The sequence below is a fragment of the Silene latifolia genome, chromosome X, assembly GCF_048544455.1.
Source record: "Silene latifolia isolate original U9 population chromosome X, ASM4854445v1, whole genome shotgun sequence".
Lineage (NCBI taxonomy): Eukaryota > Viridiplantae > Streptophyta > Magnoliopsida > Caryophyllales > Caryophyllaceae > Silene > Silene latifolia.
The window spans coordinates 89,791,295-89,814,691 of record NC_133537.1 but is presented as its reverse complement, the minus strand read 5'-3'; the positions used below and the strand labels follow the sequence as shown (position 1 = coordinate 89,814,691).

General features: G+C 36.9%; 1 non-coding gene across 1 annotated transcript; it reads right to left on the bottom strand.

The window, feature by feature from the left end:
• Positions 1-6,950: 6,950 nt before the first annotated feature.
• Positions 6,951-7,057, bottom strand: LOC141625350 (small nucleolar RNA R71). The gene has a single exon (XR_012535136.1). It is a non-coding gene; the product is annotated as a small nucleolar RNA R71 (small nucleolar RNA).
• Between the last annotated feature and the right edge of the window lie 16,340 nt (positions 7,058-23,397).

Below are 23,397 nucleotides of genomic sequence, written 5' to 3'. Positions count from 1 at the left end.
TTGTCTGTGGTTCGCGAGGCGCGTCCTCGGTTGAGTGGAGTCACTTGCGGGACTGGCTTTACGCCCTTGATTCGCCCTCTGTGGAACCCGCCACAGGAAGGGATATGCATATTAAGGAACATTAGTTTTTGCTCGGAATAGATGAGCAGGGATTTGGTGAGTACGGCTGCGGTCCCCCACTAGTGGCGTGGAATATCTCTTGCGATGAGTATTCTGGCAGGACTTTAGTGTGTAGTTAGGTGTGTGGAGTTATGACGGAGTTGGGGTAATTTGTGTGTTGTATCTTATGTATTGTGTTTTGTGTAATCAGTAACTAACCCTGTTTAAATGTTTTGAAAACTGTGGTGATCCATTCGGGGATGGTGAGCAGTTATTGAGCAAGTATGAGCTGACTTGCGCGAGGGATAGCTGAGATGGAATCACCACATGTCACTAGAGTCTTCCGCTGTGTCTTGAACCTAGTTTGCTTTTCAGTTGGTTTGGTTTTGGAACGTTGTATGAATATGATCGATGAATTGGTTTGAAAAGATGAAGTAAGTAATTGCATGAGAATATGTAATTTATGTGGAGAACATTTTTATGTGATGGAAGTGGATTTTCTACTGTTGCTATGTTAGTAACATGTGAATAGGGGATTTTATGTCGTATATTATGTTATTGTTTTACGTAAAGTTATGGAATAAAAGCTTGTGAGTAATACATGAATGACAAGTTGGATAATATATATGCATGATGGTTGTTGTTGCTTGGCTTTTGAAGATAGTAACATGTGGTTAGGGATACTGGTTTTATGAGCATTGAGTTGTTTTTGTTTACTTTGTTGTTATTTAAGTTGTTTGGAAGTAAAAATCAAGTAGTTATGTTGTCCGATTACAACGAAGTTCTCTTTAAACTGTTATAACTTGAGATGCATATATGATTTTGATGTGATTCCACTTGGAGGTGATAACTTGTTCTTTTACGATTCTAACGATAAATCACACGCCCCAAAATGACCAAGAAACGAGTGAGATATGACCGTTTTACGAAAATTGGAAAGTGCTGAGAACTGCGTAGGGTACTCGATCGAGTAAGGGCTATACACAGTTCTCAACACTTTCCAATTTTCGTAAAACGGTCATATCTCACTCGTTTCTTGGTCATTTTGGGCGTGTGACCTCTTGTTACTCGATCGAGTAGCCCTGGTAATTTATTATACGTGCTTCTTACCTTCACCTACTCGATCGAGTAGGCTGTACTCGATCTAGTGACCCCTGTTTTGGGTCATATGCTTATCTTTTTACCTCGTCACATATCTTATCAAATCGAAGGTTGTTCTTTTGCTTCTTTATACATTGTTTTACACATGTGTTGGTCTTGATGAAAGGTTTCAAAACCCCCTATTAAACTTATTTAATAGATTTTATAATACTCATATGAATCTAGTGCATTTATAACTTAAAACAAGAATGAAGAGAAAACGGTTTTCTTACAATGGTGATAAGACGGAAATGGGCACAAGCAAGGACACCTTCCTATGCTTGTTCTTGAGCTCACTAACATGGGATGATCCTCCAAAACTCAATAGGTTCAATAATATGAACACCTCCTCTTAGCTGCACCAAGATTTCACCCAAAAACTACTAATTTCATTAACTAGATAAAATAAGTAATAACCCTTAATATTATTTGAATTACTACCTTAGTAACTAGATAATTTAATATGGTTGTAGTGAGATAATAGTGAGAGGTTAAAGTGTGATTTTAGAAAAGAACAAACATCATTATGTTTGTCTACTAAAAAAAATGGGTCACCTATGCAAAATAGGTCCGTTTTGATTTTCCGTATTTGTCCGACAAATGCGTTTAAATCGTATGCTTAATTATCTTGTGTAATTAAGTATTAATGTGATCATATAACAATTATATGATACAAATTAATAAGTACTATACACTTAATTTTTTAAGTAATATTTTACCATTATATCAATATATAATGGGTCTTACAATGCCCAATTTAATTAATTTACAACTCCTTTGTAAATATATTAACCAATTTCCTCTACCTCAAAATATATACAAAACCTCAACTAATTTAATGCATTAACTCTTAATCAAATTAATTCCTATTTAATCACATTACAATAAGATATAAAATTTCATTAGTCAATCATCATATAATTGAATAATAAACTTGCGTTGACTTGAGTTCCAAACTTGACCTCAACAAAACTAACACAACTAAATATATATATAAATATCAGGGACTAATCAACCCGTATCAAATACATTTGATCAGAAATATTTGGGTTCCATCCTTTAGGTTTGACCTCAAGGGATCAACTGATCACCACCGTCAAACGACAGTAACGTCAAACTCTAGTTAGCCAATCATTACCGATTAATGTTGATCAGTTGACTATATAATTGAATCATCCCTTACGTATTCTTATTATGAGATTCAAACATGTGATCGCAGTACTGTCGAGGACACATACTCCAACAATATCCCACTTGTCCGAGACAAGTGTGCGTCACCAATTCTCTTGTCCTATTACAATATCCCACACAATGCAAGGTGTCTTGCAAGTCGTACTTGCATTTGATCATATCTAGAGTGGTTTCCTCGATCTGGAGAGTAACTGTCTGACCGGAATTATCTACCGTAGATATGTTCCGAGTGTGGCCACGCATTTCCAGTTCACTACTCCTCGAGTAGCCCTGAGATTCAAAATAACCCTGACAAGGGGGTGGACAATTCCTATCACATTATTCCCTTTGTCTAGCCACAGCTCATCATGACCCAAAAGATGCCCATTTGACCTCATTTACGAAAGTCGTAAAGCACAATTTAAAGTCACTCAGAAACTGTGCCAACTTGGGTGACCAGTCTCTAGTCAAATAATTGACTCAAAAGAATATTATAGTAGCTCTCGCCACGACCAGGCTATATAAAAATTGTCAGAACTCTATAAGCGGTCAGTGCCCGACAGAGTGTCCCAGACAGTCTGCCTATGTGATCGACTAGTCATTTCTTATGACCCTATGGCACTTGAACTTGCCATCAATCGACTCACACTCTAGTTACTAGGAGACCTCACCTCATATAAGTGACTAGGGGCGAATACTATGGTAATCTAGTTCACTTTAATAGGGTTCAATATTGTCTCGAAAACCTATTTGGAAAACAAAGTATTATAAGAAAAGAGTTTTGAATAAAACTCAAACGATGAGTGCATTATCACATATGTAAAATTGATACCATATCAATTACTACATAATCTATAATCCATACTTAATATTGTATATAACTATACATCTCAACTCAATTAAAATGGCATGACTCTTCATGCTTAGCCTATAAAAAGGCCTTGGTTAGCAAGTTTTAGCAACACCTTGCACTTTCCTAACCTTACTATATACTTTTTCCCTTTGTTATGTATAATCTTTATTATAAAACCCTTGAGTACGTATCTAGATCCAACCTAAACATAGGCTCTCTTGCCTTAGGATAACTCCCACTGTCCTCACAGTGAGTAGGGATAGGACCTTCGGTTATTGGAACGAACTACCATAGTTCCTCCAATTCACAAAACCGAATCCTAATATCATCCCTTCCTTCTTGCATATCATATTATTGCAAGCGTATTCAATTTCGGTTGTGTATATGTCATTGTTCAACTGCCTAGGACGTTTCTAGCAGATATCCTCCTTAAAAATACAGCCAAGATGGTTCTCCAATCATCCTTATGTGTTTAGAATATGGTTTTTGTGTAACTCCTTGCACATATATAAAACCGTTTCATTTCTAAATGCTTAGTTTCATATCCTTAGTACTTCCTAAGTACTAACTAATGAACTATGTGGCTATATAGAGACTTCTCTCAAAGATTCGATTTGCAACATCTCGTTATACTCCAAGTATACGAGGTTTAAGAATGGTAATACATCTTACCGCAATGAATTAATCTCGCAAAGGAAGCATGTTGATTCAAATTCTTCATGTTCAATACTTTTGAACTTTTTAAGATTCTTATTAACATAAGAATATTAACTTTATGCTAATATCCTCTTAGATCTATCTTTATAGGTCTGGATACCTTAGAGATGTATTATTCTTCTTCTAAGCCTTTCATCATTCACAATGATCAATATATCGCTTACATATAAGACTAGTAACACCACATTACTCCCACTAAACTCCATGAATAAACAAAACTAATCGACAACTCTAGAAAGGTTTATCACATGATCAAAACATAAAATTCAACTCCTTAACTTCTACTTAAGATTTCTTCTTAAGTTTGTTTCGTACCTTAGGATAGTTGCGATTTACAAAACTCATGCAAGATGATTATAAAATCCAAATATAAAATCATATCCGAATACAATGAAGCGTTGTTGTTGCGTGCAAAACCCTTTGCCACCAACCAACCAAGCTAAATAAACATTTTCATGTTTATGCTTATTTCGGACTCTTTTGGAGTTGATACTAGATAAAGCATTTTAAGAAGTTACAGGTTTATTACTTTGATGTGACTCATATTTGAGCACATTTAGTCCCCGAATTAGCCTCGTTCCTATGCTTTATAGTGCATAATTGGGTCATTTACTATCTTTAGTTTCCCATTTTGCATATTCTTTGAGGTTTTGTTTCCTTGGTAGGAAAGGAGTGCAAACCTTGCATTTTCATGACGAAATGGAGCTAAATTGATCGCATTCAATGACGAAGCATCAAAGGGAAGACGATACTAGAAGGCCTATGAATATAATAAAGTATATTGGGCAATGATGAAAGGATCCTTTCATCCTCAACAAGATCCCAGCGGATTGTTGAGGAAAGAAGAAAAGAGAAGTGCCTGTCTCACAATCCGAACGGATTGAAGCCAATCCGAGCGTCTCCCTGCCCAGCAATCCGAGCGTCCCGATGCCAAGACGCTCGTCTTGAAGCCAAGCAATCTGAGTGTCTCCTCCATGATCCACTCGGATCCCCTTACAGATTCCACCGTGCCAGCTTCCTAGACGCTCGGGACGAGCATATCTTCGTGGGACTATCAAAATGGAGATGCGCATCTCCTTGGAGAGGAGCACTTCCTCAACTTTTCTTAAGGGTCTTAATAGTCATTTAAGCCCTTAGTAACCCTAGTCTTTAGTATAAATACCCCTTTGTACTACCTAGATTATCATGAAGTCTTAATCCAATCTTTGTATTATCTTAATACTCTCTTAATCTTGTAATCAATTCTTAATTTAGTCTTAATAAAAAATCTCATTCCTTAATCTTTCCTTAATTTCTCTATTGTTCATCATTTATTTTGGGTAATTAGAAGATTATTTGGGTTTATTTGGAAGATTGACAACCTTCCATCAATCATCAAGTACTTCTATTATTCTTTGCTTTATTATTTGGAATCATCTTCATAGGTATAATTATCTCTTAATCCTTATTAATGATTGTTAATCATTTTCACTTGTTCATCATGTTTTGCTTTGCTAGTATGATTGACAACCTTGTTAGCATGTTAAACTTGATAATGAGTGAGTAGTTTTCTTAGCTAGGGTTAATGGGGAATTAGGAGAAACCAACATGGGGATTGATTCATGCTTAATCTAATATGTTTTCATAATTAATTTGCTTGCTTGTTGTGATTCCAACTTATGCACATGTTATGTTTGATGAAATGCGAGCCTATGAATCCTTGCATTTTTTACCCATCACTTACCTTTTCAATGAGACTTGTAAGACATAAACCAACTTGAGTCTCATTAGACCATGCATATAGTTGGATAGGAAGGATTAAGTCGACTTGTAGGTGTTGTACAATCTAATCGATTCGGCTTCGGGACCCAAACCTTCTTAGGCATTGTAAGATATACACTAACTCAATCCCATCACAACAATAAGTGCTTGCATCTAGTACAAAATATGTTTGTATGATCAAATCCCATGAATCCCCTATGAACCCATGACACCCTAGTGATTTTAATAAATTGTTTATATCTTATTTTAATCATCTTGATTGTTTTCATTACTTTATTTACATTGTTGATTAGTTTAGTTGATCTCCTATCTCAACCCAAATTATGACACCTCTAGACACAACCATTTGCAATTGAAAATCCTACATCAATACCCGTCCCTTGGGATCCGGCCTTTAGTTACCTCTTTACTAAGAGTAGAGTAGTTTGTGAAGTTATAAATATTGTTTTGGCCAAGGTAACTTTTGACGACGAGTAACAAAACCGACGAACCAAAAATGGCGCCGTTGCCGGGGACGGTGTTAACTTGATTTGATTTTCTTTGATTGTTTTAATTGTGTCTTTCTTTACCTTGGGGAAGTTAAACTCCTCAAGGTTTGTTCTAATTGTTTTCGAGTTGTTTGATATTCTGCATGTCTAGGAGATCACAAGGTAACTTGTTACCCATTGATCTTGAAATTGAAAGAACTTTGACCAACAATAGAAGACTTGCTAGAAATACTTTGAGAGGTATTGGTGAGATTGTGGACATTCAACCAAATAATATTGAGTTCATCAACCCTTTTGCGAGAGAAGGAGAGGATAACCCAACACAAAACCAACTACAAAATCAACCCACAATGCCTAAATTTTCATCACATTCCGTACCTACCGAGGAGAACCTACCAAATGGTACTCCTACACCACAACATTTAACCGGTAATTTCATTGCAAAATCCGCATTTATACAACTAGTTGAGAGAAGTTAATTTGGGGGGATGCCTAGTGAAGACCCTCATTCTCATATGGAGACTTTTTGTGACTATTGTTATGCGATTTCTCAAACCGGAGTTACTCAAGACCAAATTCGATGGGTCTTATTTCCTTTTTCTTTTATTGGTTCCGCGAAACAATGGTTGAAGAGCCTAGATAAGGCTACTCTTGGTATTGACTCTTGGAAGAAATTGACACTTGCTTTCTACAAGAAATTCTATCCTCTGGAGAAGACTAACATGTTGAGAGCCCAAATCACAGGGTTCAAACAAAGGGACGAGGAATCATTGTATGAAGCATGGGAGAGATTCAAGGACACTTGTCGATCTTGTCCACACCATGGACTTAGCGAGTGGTTCTTTGTACAACAATTTTGGAATGGTCTATATGAAGACTCCCGAAACATTCTCAATATGGGATCAAATGGTATGTTTACCGAAGTTGATGACAATCAAACATGGAACAAGATTGAAGAAATGGTGGTCCATAACTCACAATATAGTAGACCTCGGAAGGCTACTAGAGGAGAAAAGCATGAAGTGGACTCCATTACTCAATTGGGTGCTCAAATTAGTGCTCACATTGACACCATTAATTTGAAGTTTGAGAAGGCTATGGCTAAACTTGAAGAGGCCTCCAAATCACCCAAGCAACATGTTAATGCTATGCTAGCATCATCATCAATTCCAAGTGGAGTATGTGAGAGTTGTGGAACTTTGGGACATGACCAGAGTGAATGTAGGGGAACAAGTGAAAAAGTGAATGGTTTTCAAGCATACAAGAGTGGTACCCCTTATTCCAACTATTACAATGAAAACACCAAATTCCACCCCAACCTCTCATACAAAAGCCAAAACGTTCAAAACCCTCAACCAACATACACCCCACCTCCAATGAGAAACCAAGCTCAAAGACCCTTTTACAATCAAAACCAAAGTTATCAAAACCAACCTTCATACAATCAAACAAATGACCAAGATTTTGATGTTCAAAAAGCGGTCCTCCAAATGCAAAAGAACCAACAAGAATTTCACTCAAATGCAAAAGGATAGCCAAGCAAAAGGCATCACCATTAACAACATAGTAGCTCACACAAAGATGTTGGAGACCCAGCAAATGTCTCAATTAGCATCTTCTAGTTCACAAAGACAAAAGGGGCAATTACCACCTCAAGGTAATCCCCCAAGATATGAGTCGGTGAGTGCCATGCATTTGAGGAGTGGTACAAGGTATGAAGAGCCGAAGAGGCCCGTTGATGAAGATGTTGTGAATGCTAGTGACAAGGAAAAAGTAGAAGACTCTAAGAAAGAAGAAGAACCCACCACCATTCAAGAAGTTTCAAAGAAGAATGAAGAGAAGGCTAAATAGAAAGAGCCTATTGTGATTCGACTTCCATTTCCAAGTCCTCAAGCTAAGCCTAAGTTTGATGAACAACTTGGGAAGTTCATGGAGATTGTGAAAAACTTGGAAGTCTCAATTCCATTTATGGAATTGATCAATCATGTTCCGGCCTATGCGAAATACATAAAAGATATTCTTACAAAGAAGAAACCCATCCGGAAGCTTGAGACTATTGCTTTAACTACAGTGAGTAGTTCCATCCTACAAGGAAGTTCACCTCCAAAACTAAAGGATCCAGGAAGTTTCTCTATTCCATGCACCATTGGCGATACCACAATCAACAAAGCTTTATGTGACCTTGGGGCAAGTATGAGTGTCATGCCATACTCGGTGTGCGCGAGGCTAGGAATGGGAGAGCTCAATTGCACTAATATCACACTTCAAATGGCGGATCGATCAACGAAGACACCTTTAGGGGTATGAGAGGATGTGCCGGTAAGAATTGGCAAGTTCTTCATCCCGGTGGACTTTGTTAATATTTACATGGAGGAAGACTCCAACATTTCTATCATTTTAGGAAGACCTTTCTTACACACCGCGGGAGCGATGATTGACGTGAAACATGGAGAACTAACACTTTAAGTGGGATATGAAACAATCACTTTTAATCTTGACAAGAAAATTAAAGCTCCCCGCTTACATGAGCCATGCTTCATGGATGATCATTTTACCCGAGAAAATGATAGGAAGAAGTTGGTATCTCAATGCAAAGAACAAACTATGGGTAAAGAATCACCACCCATATGGGAGAAAAAAATGGGTAATCTCCAAGATGCTCCATCCAAAGAGCAAGAATGTTTCAACAAGAATGAGATCTTGAATAGCTCACCACCACTCATGACAAGAGAAGAAGAAGGCCTCATTGGCCATAATGATAAGAATAAAGAGGAGTTGTTCTCATCAACTCATGATACTATTGGGGAACAAGTAGATGAAATACGCGGTCTATGGGATGATGAGTTTGAAGGGTTAGTCAACCCTTATATTGGTAATGCTATGACCCAAGACCACAATGAAGAACAACATGTGCAAAGGTCTATTGAGGATCTTTATCATAACAATGAATAAGCTTTCGACTACTTCTTCAAGGTGTTGAGCAACATCAACAACACCTTGGCTATGCCTCCTTGACATCTCATACATGGATGAGAGTTTAGTGGAGTCCTCCCTAAACCACCATTTGTAAATATTCTAACCCCTTAACTTGCATTTTACTTATTGTATTGCATTCTTGTCAATTTTGGATTTGTATGCTTTGATCAAGATTTTCATTTTGAGAGAAAGTGAGAGAGGGACTTATATGTTTATTGATGTGTAGTGTTTTGACATAGTGTGGGGATAGCAATTGCCTAGGCTATCGAAGCCTTCGTAGTGCCCCCACAATGAAGACCAAAGTAATGAAGAGTAAATGACTCGGGTTATGAAATACCCACGGGTGGAACTGAATCCGTGAGGTACAGGGACAATCCGAGCGGCCCGACAGCAATCCGCTCGTCCTGGAAGAAAATCTGAGCATCCTGTGAAGAAGACGCTCGTCCTAGGAAAGATGGGAAGGAAAAATTTTTGTCTGACTGAAGATACGAGCGTCTCCATATAGAATCCGCTCGTCTCACTGAGGATCCGCTCGTCCTGCTGCTATTAAAATTTGGGATTTCTCCCTGACAAAGAATCCGAGCGTCCTCAGAAGAATCCGCTCGTCTCCCTTCAAAAAGACGCTCGTCTCCTGCTGAAGACGCTCGTCTCAGCACGGGCTCTATTTTCTGAAATAAGCTGACAGAGAATCCGAGTGTCCCAACCCAAAGACGCCCGTCTCCCCTGCTGAATTCAAAAATAACGGGATTAAAACCCCCCTTTTCCCAATTCATTTTACTCATTCAAAACACAAACACATCTCCAAAACCCTCAATCCCTCCATCCATAAAAATCAATTTTCTCAACCAAATTCACCCAAATTAATTCCAAACTCCCTCAAAACTCAAACAAATCACTCCTTTGTCAACAACAAGCAATTAAAACACAAAAATCCTCCAAGTTTGAATCGATTTTCTAGGGTACAAAGGCAAAATTTGAATTTCCTAAATCGATTTGGGTCTTATTGAAACTTGAGGAATTCAAGCAAATCTTTGGGTGTAACTACATACAAGGAGAAGTGGCTAGGACAAAAGGTGGAAACAAGGCACTTCCAAAGAAGAATCTCTCAAAAAGGCAACAAGCTCTTCAAGCTTTGGCTTTGGTGGTTCAAAGTGCAAGGATTTGAATTCAAGAGACTACTTCTCCTATGTTGGAAACTACTACTTCTACTCCGGTTCTTGAGCAACTACATGATTATCCGGAGGTAATTTTCACATCCGATGCTCATAGGTAGAAATTTGTATCCCTTGCTAAGAAATCTATTTTACCCACCAAGTTTATATGCCAAGAGACCTTGACCAAATTGGGTGTATTTGAACAAACCAAGAATTTCTTCGAGTCCATGGGATTGCTTACTTTGTTTAATATGCAAGAGTTGACCTACTCATCCCTCACCTTGGAGTTTTTAAACTCATTTAAAGTTACGAAGGTGGAGACTCGAACAAACATTGAATTCCGCCTTGAGAATGTTGATAGGAAAATGTCCTTTGGTGAGTTTGGTAAAGTTTTTGGCCTTAGCAATGACTCGACCTATGTGAAGAAACCCGTAGCAAAATATGATCCCGCTCCTTTATGGAAGGCTATTACCGGAAGAAAGTTTACGTCTTACCATGATTGTCATGCCCTTTATGTCCATCATCCGGGCATAAGGGTGTGGCACAAGGTTGTTGGGCACACTTTGATTGCTAGAAAGGGAACAAACCACTTCACCGAGCTTGATTTTATCTATCTCGAGTCAACCTTGAATGTTGATAGAAAGTTCACCACAAAGTACAATATTCTTCAACTTTTAATTGAGAGGTGGCTTAATATCGATCATGGCAAGGAAGGTGAGGCCTTCATTGTTAATGGGGGATTGGTAACTTGGTTGGCAAAACACTTCGACCGGGACTTCAACAAAGATGGTGCTTATAAAACGGTTAAGGGAGGCCACATCATTAATTTAGCTACTATGGTTCACAAATTCAAATGGCTCAAGAATGACACTCTTGACAACATATTCGAGTGGTTAACAAAAGATGCCAAGTCCTTCACTTTACCGAACAAAATTTGCCGACTCAATGTCCATAGGCCATACTACCTTCTCCCACTCTCCGAGGAAGCCGAGTACATAATACAACACCAAAGGGAGAACATTGCCGAGCCCTCCTCCTCTATTATCGCTCCACCCTACCCATTCCCCTACCATGAGTTTCAACCCGAAAATGTTACGGCGGGGAATGATTACTTGACTCTTTTGATACAACAAATGCACAAGGACGCCCATGTATGGACGCGGGCCCACGGGGGTCGCTCGGGAGGAAAAACGAGCAAGCTTTGCAATTGTGGAGTCGCCACCAATTTATTGTGGAAAATTGGAAACCGTTCGAATACTTCGTGTCATGTCAAGACACAAAGTAGTGACATGAACACCAAGAACTCATTACCCTTAGCATTCTATGTCTAGAATGACTCTCGTGGATGACAATGAACACGGATGTACACAGAGATCTAGAGTAAGGGATGAGGGTACGTATTAGGAGGCTCTTTAATCGAACACCTAATCCCGCCCGCCTCGATAGCGGCCTCTACTAATGATTAGCGAAGTTATTCATACTCGATATGTTGTCAATTATATGCATGCAATGCAACATCCATTAGATTAATCCTATCATATGAGAATTAACTAAGTCGGTTAACATGTAATTTAACACTCATTAGGTCGAAACGTGATTTAGAATTAATTACATGTGAAAACAAGTAATAAATCATACAATATGATAAATAGATAAATGCAATAATTAAAATTACAATAATTACAATTGATTAATTGATTTACGTCGAAAATACATCTAAAATGGATAATTTGAGAAAATAAAAGAGAAAACAAATTAACGAACAAATTATTAGTGATAGTACGAATAATAGTTAATTAATACGTAATTAATAAACTAGGTCAAGGCAGAAACGGGAGTTCAGAGATAGAACTCAACCCGGAACAGGCGCAGCAGAGTTCCATCCTTTGGAAGAGGCGCAGCAATTGCTGCATCTATTCCTGAGTTCAGTTCTGGCTGTGAAGCCGGAATTGCGAATTGTTAATGTTAATTGGTAATTTTAATGATTGATTATGGACATTTGACTCGGATAGAAGTGATTTAACATATTATTTACATATGATTGGGTAAAAAAACAATAAAACATGGATAAAATTAATTAAGACAAAAGTCGTGTCCTGCTGCGTCCTTTCCTGAGTGTGGCTTCGTCTGGGTAAAAACCCGATAAAAGTCGTGTTTTATTCATAATTTCGAAACATAATTCCGTCTAATACTCTCTCAAATTCCGACCATTTCTCGCAAAAAATTGATCAAAAGCTTGTATTTGCCATGACTAATCGAGGTATGTGTATTATCTTTGCATTAATCGTCCATATTTGATCAATTTGGATTGACAAATTAGGGTTTCTAACCCTAACAATGTCGAAAATTTGGGGCTTTTCCCCCAAATGATTTTGCCTTGCAAAATTGACTTGGTGGATGGATAATTGGCAATATAAGGATCATAACCATATGTTCATTTCGAATTTTCATTGAGTTTTGAGCATTCGAGTGAAATTGAGACGGTCTCACAGCTGAACCGTAAATTGCTTCGAAAATAGCCTTAGGATTGCACATTTGTGATGAAACTTGCTATTTAGAATCCTTGTACGGTGGGTAAACTTCCTACCATTTCGGAATTTTGATTTGTGACGGCTTTTTCAGGACACTTTTCTAGGGCATAATCATCGTTATAATGGAATGCTGTCGAAATTCCGACTCGAACCCATGACTAGGCTTCAATTTAGACTTGACCTTGTTAGTTATTTAGACCATATTAATACTCATCTTATGATATTAAAATAACAAATTAATTAATTTTGGTCTAAATCTACATGCATGCAAAAGAATGTATAAAAGAGATGGTCTAAAACCATCTTAAGACAAAAGTTCCTTACATTGCTATAAGGCAAATATGGGCACTACAAAGGTCTCCTACCTTTATAGTTCTTGAGCTTTTCTATTTTAGATGATCCTCCAAGAACACCAACTACCAATATAGGTAATCTCCTTTGGTGGCACCCAAGATTAACCCAAAAGATTACTAGAATTATTAACTAGGTAATAAAAGTAATAAACCTTGTATAAATGTAAATTTGATGTACTAATTAATATTATTACCTTGATAATATTATTAGTTAGTTTTTATATGTGGTTTTGGTGAAAAAATGATGAACAAAAAATGAAGAAAAGTTAGTCACTTTGTGAAGTGAATGATACGACCAAAGCAAGGATCAAGGACCAATCTTTTCTTCAATTTTTTTCCACTCATGTATTAGGTGAATTGTAGGGTATATATAGCCAATTATGGGGACAAAAAGAATGATAAAAAAATCACAAAGATGACACTTGTTGTGTACTCATAAAAATCGGTCCAAGTGGACAATTATGTGTCCAATTCGATTTTCGACATTTGCCCCACAAATGCTTATAAGTCTTATATTTAATTATCTTACATAATTAAATATTAATTTAATTATTTAACACTTAAATAATACAAATTAACTACTAATAACTACTTAACCATTAAGTAATCATAAGACCATTTTATCAACATACAATGTGTCAATATTAACCCATTTAGCTAATTTTACAACCTCTTGTAAAATTTAATAGCTAATTGATTCTACCTCAAAACATATACACATATCGTATAAAATTAATTAACTAACAATTAATTAATAAATTATAATCATTTATTATTTAAATATCTCATAATTAAATAATAAATCTCTTTATCCCGAGTTCGTAACCCGTCATCAAATAATACATTTATGTGACTAACTAAGAGTCAAATAATACAAGGAATTAATTATTTCGTATCTCATACAAACAATTAATTTATTCTATTTGGGTGTTATCCTATAGGTGTGACCTAAAGGGATCAGCTGATCACCGCCGTCATACGACAGTAATGTCAAACTCTAGTCAGCCAATCATTACCGATTAACGATGACCAGCTGACAAATAAATAAATAAATCCCTGATATTCCTTTTACGAGATTTAATATGTAAACGCACTCATTGTGGAGGACACTACTCCAACAATCTCCCACTTGTCCGACACAAGTGTGCGTTACCAATTCTCTTGTCCAATAATATCTCCCACTCAATGCAAGATGTCTTTCAGGTCGTTCTTGCACGTGATCATATCATAAAGTGGTTTCCTCGATCAGGAGAATGATTGTCTGACCGGATAATCTACTATAGATATCATCCGAGCGTGGCCACGCATTCACAATCATCTCTCCTCGAGTGGCCTTGAGATAAAATATGACTTATAAGGACAATCCTGTTGACCTATTTTCTTCATTCGATCTGAATCACAATGACCCAGAAAATGCTCATCGGCCTCCTTTTACGGTGCGACCTAGAACAAAAACCAAAGCCACCGGAAAACCGTACCAACTCAGACAAATAGTCACCAGTCTAAAGAATTGACTCGAAGGAATAAATAGAAGTCCTCGCCACGACCTAGCAACAAAAGGACTCTATAAACGGTCACTGTCCGACAAATTGTCTCACAATATGCCTATGTAATCGACCAGTCATCACTATGACCATATGACAGTCGAACCTGTCATCTATCGCCTTACAATCTAGTCACTCTGAGAGGTCACCTCATAAAGTAACTAGGGACAAAATACATTGTTAATCCAGTTCACTTAATAGGGTTCGACATTGTCTTTACAACCTATTTGGAGAAAACAAAGTATATAAATTCAGACATAAAACTGAATATATCGATAAATGCAACTTATCACATATGAAATAATAAATACAATATTTGATTATTACATATCAAATAATTTACAACAGTTCTGGCATTCGTCTCAACCCCATCGAAACTACATGACTATCATGTTTAGCTTGAGACAATGGCTTGGTTAAAGGATCAGCGATGTTGTCAGCTGTCCCAACCTTACAAACTGTAATTTCTTTCCTTTCGATTAAATCTCTAATTACATGAAATTTCCTAAGTACATGTCTAGACTTGTTACTAGACTTGGGCTCTTTTGCTTGAAAAATAGCCCCACTGTTATCACAATACAAAGTGATAGGATCCTCGGCGGTAGGAACTACCTTCAGTCCCTCTAAAAATTGCCTAATCCAAACAGCTTCCTTTGCGGCTTCGAGGCTGCAATGTACTGTACTCGACTTCCGTTGTAGAATCAATCAGCGATCACGAGACTCTTTGAAACTTCTCCGAAGAAACCGCTCCTCCGTTCAACAAAAAGACAAAACCAGCCTGGGATTTCAAATCATCCCTATCGGTTTGAAACGCATCCGTATAACCTCTTATACGTAATTCAGATTCTCCTACAAACACTAAGAATGAATCTTTAGTCATTCTCAAGTACTTGAGAATATTCTTGACGGCTATCCAGTGACTCTCACCGAAGTTTTCAAAACGACTCGTCATACTTAAAGCATACGAGACGTCGGGACGAGAACACATCATAGCATACATGATCGATCCAACAGCGGAAGCATAGGGAATCGAGTTCATGCGTTCAATATCCTTAGGCTCGAGAGGACACCGTGACTTACTCAAAGTGATCCCACTACCTATAGGTAGAAAACCTCTCTTGGAGTTTTTCATATTGAATCGGTCAAGAATCTTATCGATATATGCTTCTTGACTCAATGCTAATATCCTTTTGGGTCTATCTCTATAGATCCGGATACCCAAGATGCGCTGAGCTTCTCCCAAATCTTTCATTTGGAAGTGATTTCCCAACCACTTCTTAACAGAAGCAAGCATATCAACATCATTCCCAATGAGTAATATGTCGTCCACATAAAGAAGTAAGAAAACAACTTTACTCCCACTAAACTTCATGTATAAACATGGTTCCTCAACACTTCGAGAAAAACCATTCTGTTTAATAACATGATCAAAACGATGATTCCAACTCCTTGACGCTTGCTTAAGACCATAAATGGATCTCTTAAGTTTGCATACTTTGTTAGGATTATTAGGATCCACAAAACCCTCGGGTTGTGTCATGAACACTTCCTCTTCCAAAACCCGTTCGAAAGCGGTTTTGACATCCATTTGCCATATCTCATAATCATGAAATGCGTGAATCGCTAACATTATCCGAACAGATCTAAGCATAGCAACTGGTGCAAAAGTTTCATCATAGTGTAAATCATGAACCTGAGTGAAACCTTTTGCAACCAATCTAGCTTTTAGACATCTTTATGTCCATCCATGCCGATTTTAATCTTGAATATCCACTTACACTGAAGAGGTTGAACATCTTTAGGTAAGTCAACCAGGTCCCATACCTGATTATCGTACATGGAATCCATTTCGGATTGCATGGCTTCAAGCCATAGCTTAGAGTCAGAACTCATAATAGCTGCTTTATAGGTCTTGGGTTCATCACTTTCTAAAAGTAAAACCTCATAGTCACCATCTTCCTCAATAATACCAAGGTATCTATCAGGCTGGCGACTAACCCTTTCTGACCTCCTAGGTTCAGAAAGAACAATAACCGATTCAGACGTGGAAGGAACATCTTCCTGTATTGTCATATCAGTTTGTGGCTCTTGAACTTCGTCAAGTTCAAATTTTCTCCCACTCTGTCTTCTAGAAATAAACTCTTTTTCTAGAAAGACAGCTTCACGAGCCACAAACACTTTGTTCTCGTTACTATTGTAGAAGTAATATCCACAAGTTTCTTTAGGGTAGCCTACAAAAATACACTTTTCAGAACGAGGTGCAAGCTTATCGTCAGACTTGCTCTTGACATAAGCATCACAACCCCATACTTTCATGTATCGCAGATTCGGGACTTTCCCTTTCCATATCTCATATGGAGTTTTGTCGATTGCTTTAGTGGGACTTTTATTAAGTATTGTACAGAGATAAAATGGCAAAACCCGAGAATGACTTAGGTAACTCTGTTTGACTCATCATCGATCGAACCATATCTAATAAAGTTCGATTCCTCCTTTCAGCCACACCATTTAATTGTGGTGTGCCGGGAGGAGTTAACTCGAGATACAATACCGCAGTTTATAAGGTGATCTTTAAAGTCATTGCTTAAATATTCCCCACCACGATCCGATCGTAATGCTTTAATCTTCTTATTTAATTGGTTTTCTACTTCATTCTGAAACTCTTTGAACTTATCAAAAGCTTCACTTTTATACCTCATTAAGTAGATATACCCATATCTACTCATGTCATCGGTAAAAGTAATGAAATATTCATAATTACCTCTAGCGGATGGTTGTCATTGGGCCACACACATCGGTGTGTATTAAACCCAATAACTCACTAGCTCGAGATCCTTTTCCTAGAAAAGGTGAACGAGTCATCTTGCCAAGAAGACAAGATTCGCATGTACCAAATGATTCGAAATCAAAAGGTTTAATTATACCAGTCGACACTAGTCTTTTAATGCGTTTCTCGTTGATGTGTCCTAATCGACAATGCCATAAATAAGATAGATCAGGATCACCTGTTTTTGAGTCTTTTATTATCTAAATGATAAACATCGTTGCAAGTATCTAGAATATAAATACCATTGATTGAAATAGCTTGACTATATACAATCCCATTAAGGGAAAAAGTACAACACTTGCCTTTAATTACAAAGGAAAACCCTTCTGTGTCTAACACAGATACAGATATTATCTTTCTAGATAGCGTTGGTACAAAATAACAATTATTAAGATGCAACTCCAACCCCGAAGCTAAACTAAGTACATAAGTTCCTACAGAGACGACAGCTACTTTAGACCCGTTTCCCATTCGGAGATCGACATCACCCTTGTTTAGCTTTCTTATGCTTTTTAGGCCCTGCAAATGATTGCACAAGTGAGAACCACAACCAGTATCTAATACCCAAGTTGTATTTGAAGCATAATTTATGTCTATCATAAAAGATTCAGTTAAGAAATTACATGTCGGCTTCACAATGCCAGCTTTTATGTCATCCAGGTACTTTGTGCAATTACGTCTCCAATGTCCCTTGTTATTACAATAATTACAAGTATCTTTAAGAGGATTACCCTTTATGGATTTTTGCTTGGTAGAGCAATTCGCAATTGCTTTACCTTTGCCCTCCACCTGAACGGGCTTCTTACCTGCATTCCTCTTAAACTGCTTCCTCCCCTTCACGTTAATCGCAAGCACATCCTTCCTTGTACTCCCACTCAATCCCATGTCCTTCTCTGCTTGCACAAGCAGAGAATGGAGCTCATGTAAACTCTTTCTCATGTTTGTCATGTTGTAATTTACCATAATTGGGTAAATCCCTTGACGTTCGAGAGAGAGAGTGGAGTACTCGGTCCACCACAAGTTCGTCGGGGATTTTGCATCCCAACCCCTCTAAAGTTTCCACGTACTCAATCAATTTAAGTACGTGTGAACTTACAGGTTGACCATCTTTGAGGTTAGCCTCAAAGAAACGAACAAATGGTGTCATCTCAATTATTCTCGGGGCTTGAGAAAACATAGTTGAAAGCCTCGAGAATACTTCATGTGCATCACGAAACTTGACACATTGCCTTTGTAAAGCAGGATCCATTGAAAAAATCAAAACATTTTTAATAGCAGCGGATTCCTTTTGATAATTTGTAAAAGTCTCCCTTACATCGGCAGTAGCCCTAGTACTAGGCGAAGGGGGAGAGGGATCGACAAGGTAGCGTAATTTGCCATCACCTGCGGCAGCTAATCGAAGTTGTTCTTCCCAATCTTTAAAATTACTACCGTCGGCTTTTAATACATATTTGTCCATAAAAGAACGTAGCCATGAATCTCTAGCTATTGTGGCGGTTTCACTAGTAGAAGTCATCGTGATTACTACAAAGGAAATAAAGGAAAGATTAACATTTATCGTCTAGAAATATTTAACTTGTGAAACTATTTAACAAGTTCCCATTTATATAATGATCTCCCACTGAATTATATAAATGATTCCAAGATCCAATTTTATATGAACACGGGCACGGTGGACCGATTCAACCCATATTTATATAAATTTGGTGAGTCAACAACTTTGACTGATTCTACTACTAGAACTCTTGGTTGACGGATTTTCTTAAAATCTATCTTTTAGCCCCAGAATAAACATGGGCACGGTGGACCGATTCAACCCATATTTATCCCGTTGAGTCCAACCAATTTTCACGCGTAATAACCTTTATTACCCTACTTACCCAACGTAAAAAGAGTGTACCTCGGTGATCCGAACCTACCTTTAATGAAGAAGGGATTCATAGGTGCTATTATTTGGTAAGGCTTAATCTCAATTTTAAACAAATGTGAAGATCTTATCAATTTAATTGTCTATCACTTTTAAGTGAACAAAATTAGTGAATGCTAGACGATTAAATCGATAAGAACAAAAATAAAACATGTAGTGACGATTTGGCATGAATGCATAAAAGAATTAAAGCAAATAAGTCCTAATATGGCCACCTAGTTAATCTAATTAACTAAAATTATTACACTTCGGAAACCAACTCCTTGGTCCCTTGAGTCTTCATAAATTGGCCTCCTTCTTTAGGATTTCGGAACGCCTTTCCGAAAACACCGTCATCATGAAAACTCCGTCTTTAGAAGCTTGATCTAATTACTAATAATTAAATTACATAACAATACCCTATTATACAATTTGTAATAAAATTAAGATAAAACTATTAATTAATTACAAATTAGGCGATACGAAATCGCAATTAATTACAAAACAAGTCGATATTCCCTTACATTTCGGAAAATACCAACTTCTACCTATGGCCATATTAGGAAAAATTACATAATTATAATTCTAAAAACCATTCATCTAAATAAATAAAAAAATGCATTATGGAAAATGACATGCCAAATCGTCTAACTTACCAACAACGATCATTTGAGCTTGCATTGACGGAATTTTTACCAATAAAAATTCATAATCAATTCTTAAAACAATTTTAAGACTTACTCATCATACTAATCTGGTCTAATATCAAAATAATCATTCTCAACAATTATCTTGAATTTATATGGGAATTAAAACACAATTGTGACAAAAATGATATAATAATTCACAATTATCATATAATATTCCATTTAATATAAAATTTTATGGAAAAATAAATTTCAAAACTATGAACATTCTGGTCTTACACCAAAAATGCCATGTAAGTGAAAAATTTTGTTTTTAAAATTTATTTAAATCGATTTCACAATTTAATCGGTAAAGCGGTAATTTTTACGATTTAATTCTAAATCAAACCAAAAAAATTGAAATGACTTAAAATAAAATTTTATACATTTTAGAACATATTCCAGGAGCTAAAAATTCAGAAATTTCGAGCCCTAAAGTTAAATCAATATTTATTTACAAAATAACCATTATTTACCCATTTTTATCAAATAAAAATCAATAAACTACCTAAATTAATCACATTAATCTAAAGTATCTACTTATCTCATAAATAGAACATGCATGTGGTTATTTCTAAATAAATATGCATAAAATTAACATGCAACCCAATTTAATTAACTCTTAATTAATTTTAATGCATTTTTACTCAATTTTATGCCAATTTAAGTTATAAAAAGTGGAAAAATTTAACAAAAATCAAATTTTCGTCCCATATCATCCTAAGACCAGATTATTTACATGCAAGACTATATTATGTGATAAAACGAATTTTAGTAACATAATATCAATTTTATTAATTTATCTCATAAATTACTAAAATCGTCTTAAGACAACATGCATGTATTTAACAATGCTCTGATACAACTTGTTAGTTATTTAGACCATATTAATACTCATCTTATGATATTAAAATAACAAATTAATTAATTTTGGTCTAAATCTACATGCATGCAAAAGAATGTATAAAAGAGATGGTCTAAAACCATCTTAAGACAAAAGTTTCTTACATTGCTATAAGGCAAATATGGGCACTACAAAGGTCTCCTACCTTTATAGTTCTTGAGCTTTTCTATTTTAGATGATCCTCCAAGAACACCAACTACCAATATAGGTAATCTCCTTTGGTGGCACCCAAGATTAACCCAAAAGATTACTAGAATTATTAACTAGGTAATAAAAGTAATAACCTTGTATAAATGTAAATTTGATGTACTAATTAATATTATTACCTTGATAATATTATTAGTTAGTTTTTATATGTGGTTTTGGTGAAAAAATGATGAACAAAAAATGAAGAAAAGTTAGTCACTTTGTGAAGTGAATGATACGACCAAAGCAAGTATCAAGGACCAATTTTTTCTTCAATTTTTTTCCACTCATGTATTAGGTGAATTGTAGGGTATATATAGCCAATTATGGGGACAAAAATAATGATAAAAAAATCACAAAGAGGACACTTGTTGTGTACTCATAAAAATCGGTCCAAGTGGACAATTATGTGTCCAATTCGATTTTCGACATTTGCCCCACAAATGCTTATAAGTCTTATATTTAATTATCTTACATAATTAAATATTAATTTAATTATTTAACACTTAAATAATACAAATTAACTACTAATAACTACTTAACCATTAAGTAATCATAAGACCATTTTATCAACATACAATGTGTCAATATTAACCCATTTAGCTAATTTTACAACCTATTGTAAAATTTAATAGCTAATTGATTCTACCTCAAAACATATACACATATCGTATAAAATTAATTAATTAACAATTAATTAATAAATTATAATCATTTATTATTTAAATATCTCATAATTAAATAATAAATCTCTTTATCCCGAGTTCGTAACCCGTCATCAAATAATACATTTATGTGACTAACTAAGAGTCAAATAATACAAGGAATTAATTATTTCGTATCTCATACAAACAATTAATTTATTCTATTTGGGTGTTATCCTATAGGTGTGACCTAAAGGGATCAGCTGATCACCGCCCTCACACGACAGTAATGTCAAACTCTAGTCAGCCAATCATTACCGATTAACGATGACCAGCTGACAAATAAATAAATAAATCCCTGATATTCCTTTTACGAGATTTAATATGTAAACGCACTCATTGTGGAGGAAACTACTCCAACAGACCTGACCCATATTACCACATGAGCGGTTGGGTTTTTGGGAAAATGGCCATAGATGGCGAGAAAAGAGCGATTTCGGAGCTTTGAAAGCTCGCTCGAAAATCCCTTAACTAAGGCTTGTCGTCATTTGACGCAGCCTAAATTCACTTTAATTTTACAGGTGACGAGGCTTCTCCGTCAGGGAGGGGTCCCATGGTCGTGGACACGGCTCCTAACCCTTCTCGTACGCTTGAGGAGGCGTTAGAGCAAGCTTTTACTACTACAGTGGCAGCTGTTGAGGACGAGGTTGTCGAGGAGGAGGTTATCGAGGAGGAGGAGGTCCCGAGGCGGGCCAACGTCGGACGAGGTGGTCATCAGCTAAGGGGAGCACCCGAGTGGGCTGAGAATTAGGACAACAGACACCTCATCTGGGCTGCGGAGGGTCACTTGTCCTACAGGACGGTGAAGAGCTTGATAATTTGAACTCATCACTCTTTCATTTATCTTCTTTTATTCTTATTCGCTATTCCTTTTCTCTTTCATTCGAGCTAAAGATAGCTCTTGCTTCAAATCAAAATAGGAGGACGGGAACATCAGGTCTTTCTCGGGCTACACGACGATGATGGAGTTTTACGGGAGGTTATCACCGGAGGAGCAGACTATCATCGAGCGGGGAGCATTTGGTGCCTTGGTACGAGCTTGGAGGGACATCAAGGGAAGGAAGATTCGGGCTAACCTTAGCCTGGTTCGAGATTTCCTTGATCAGTTTTGGGACACGACCTCTACCTTTCACATGCCTTTTGGCGAGGTTGGGGTCACGTTGGAGGATTAAAGCATGATTTCTGGCTTGCCGTACGGGATTAAGGCTGTGGTGTGGCCGGAGACAGCCATGAGGGTGGACTCGGCTGAGGCTAGGAGCTTGATCGGTTGGAACCTGATGCCGAAGGCTGCTGCGGTTCCCGGGCTGGTGCCTTGTTCCTACGTCCGGGACTACTTTGCTAGGAAGAGACCGACGATGGTGGTGATCGATGGGAGGGCAATGGCTCCTCCTCCTTGCA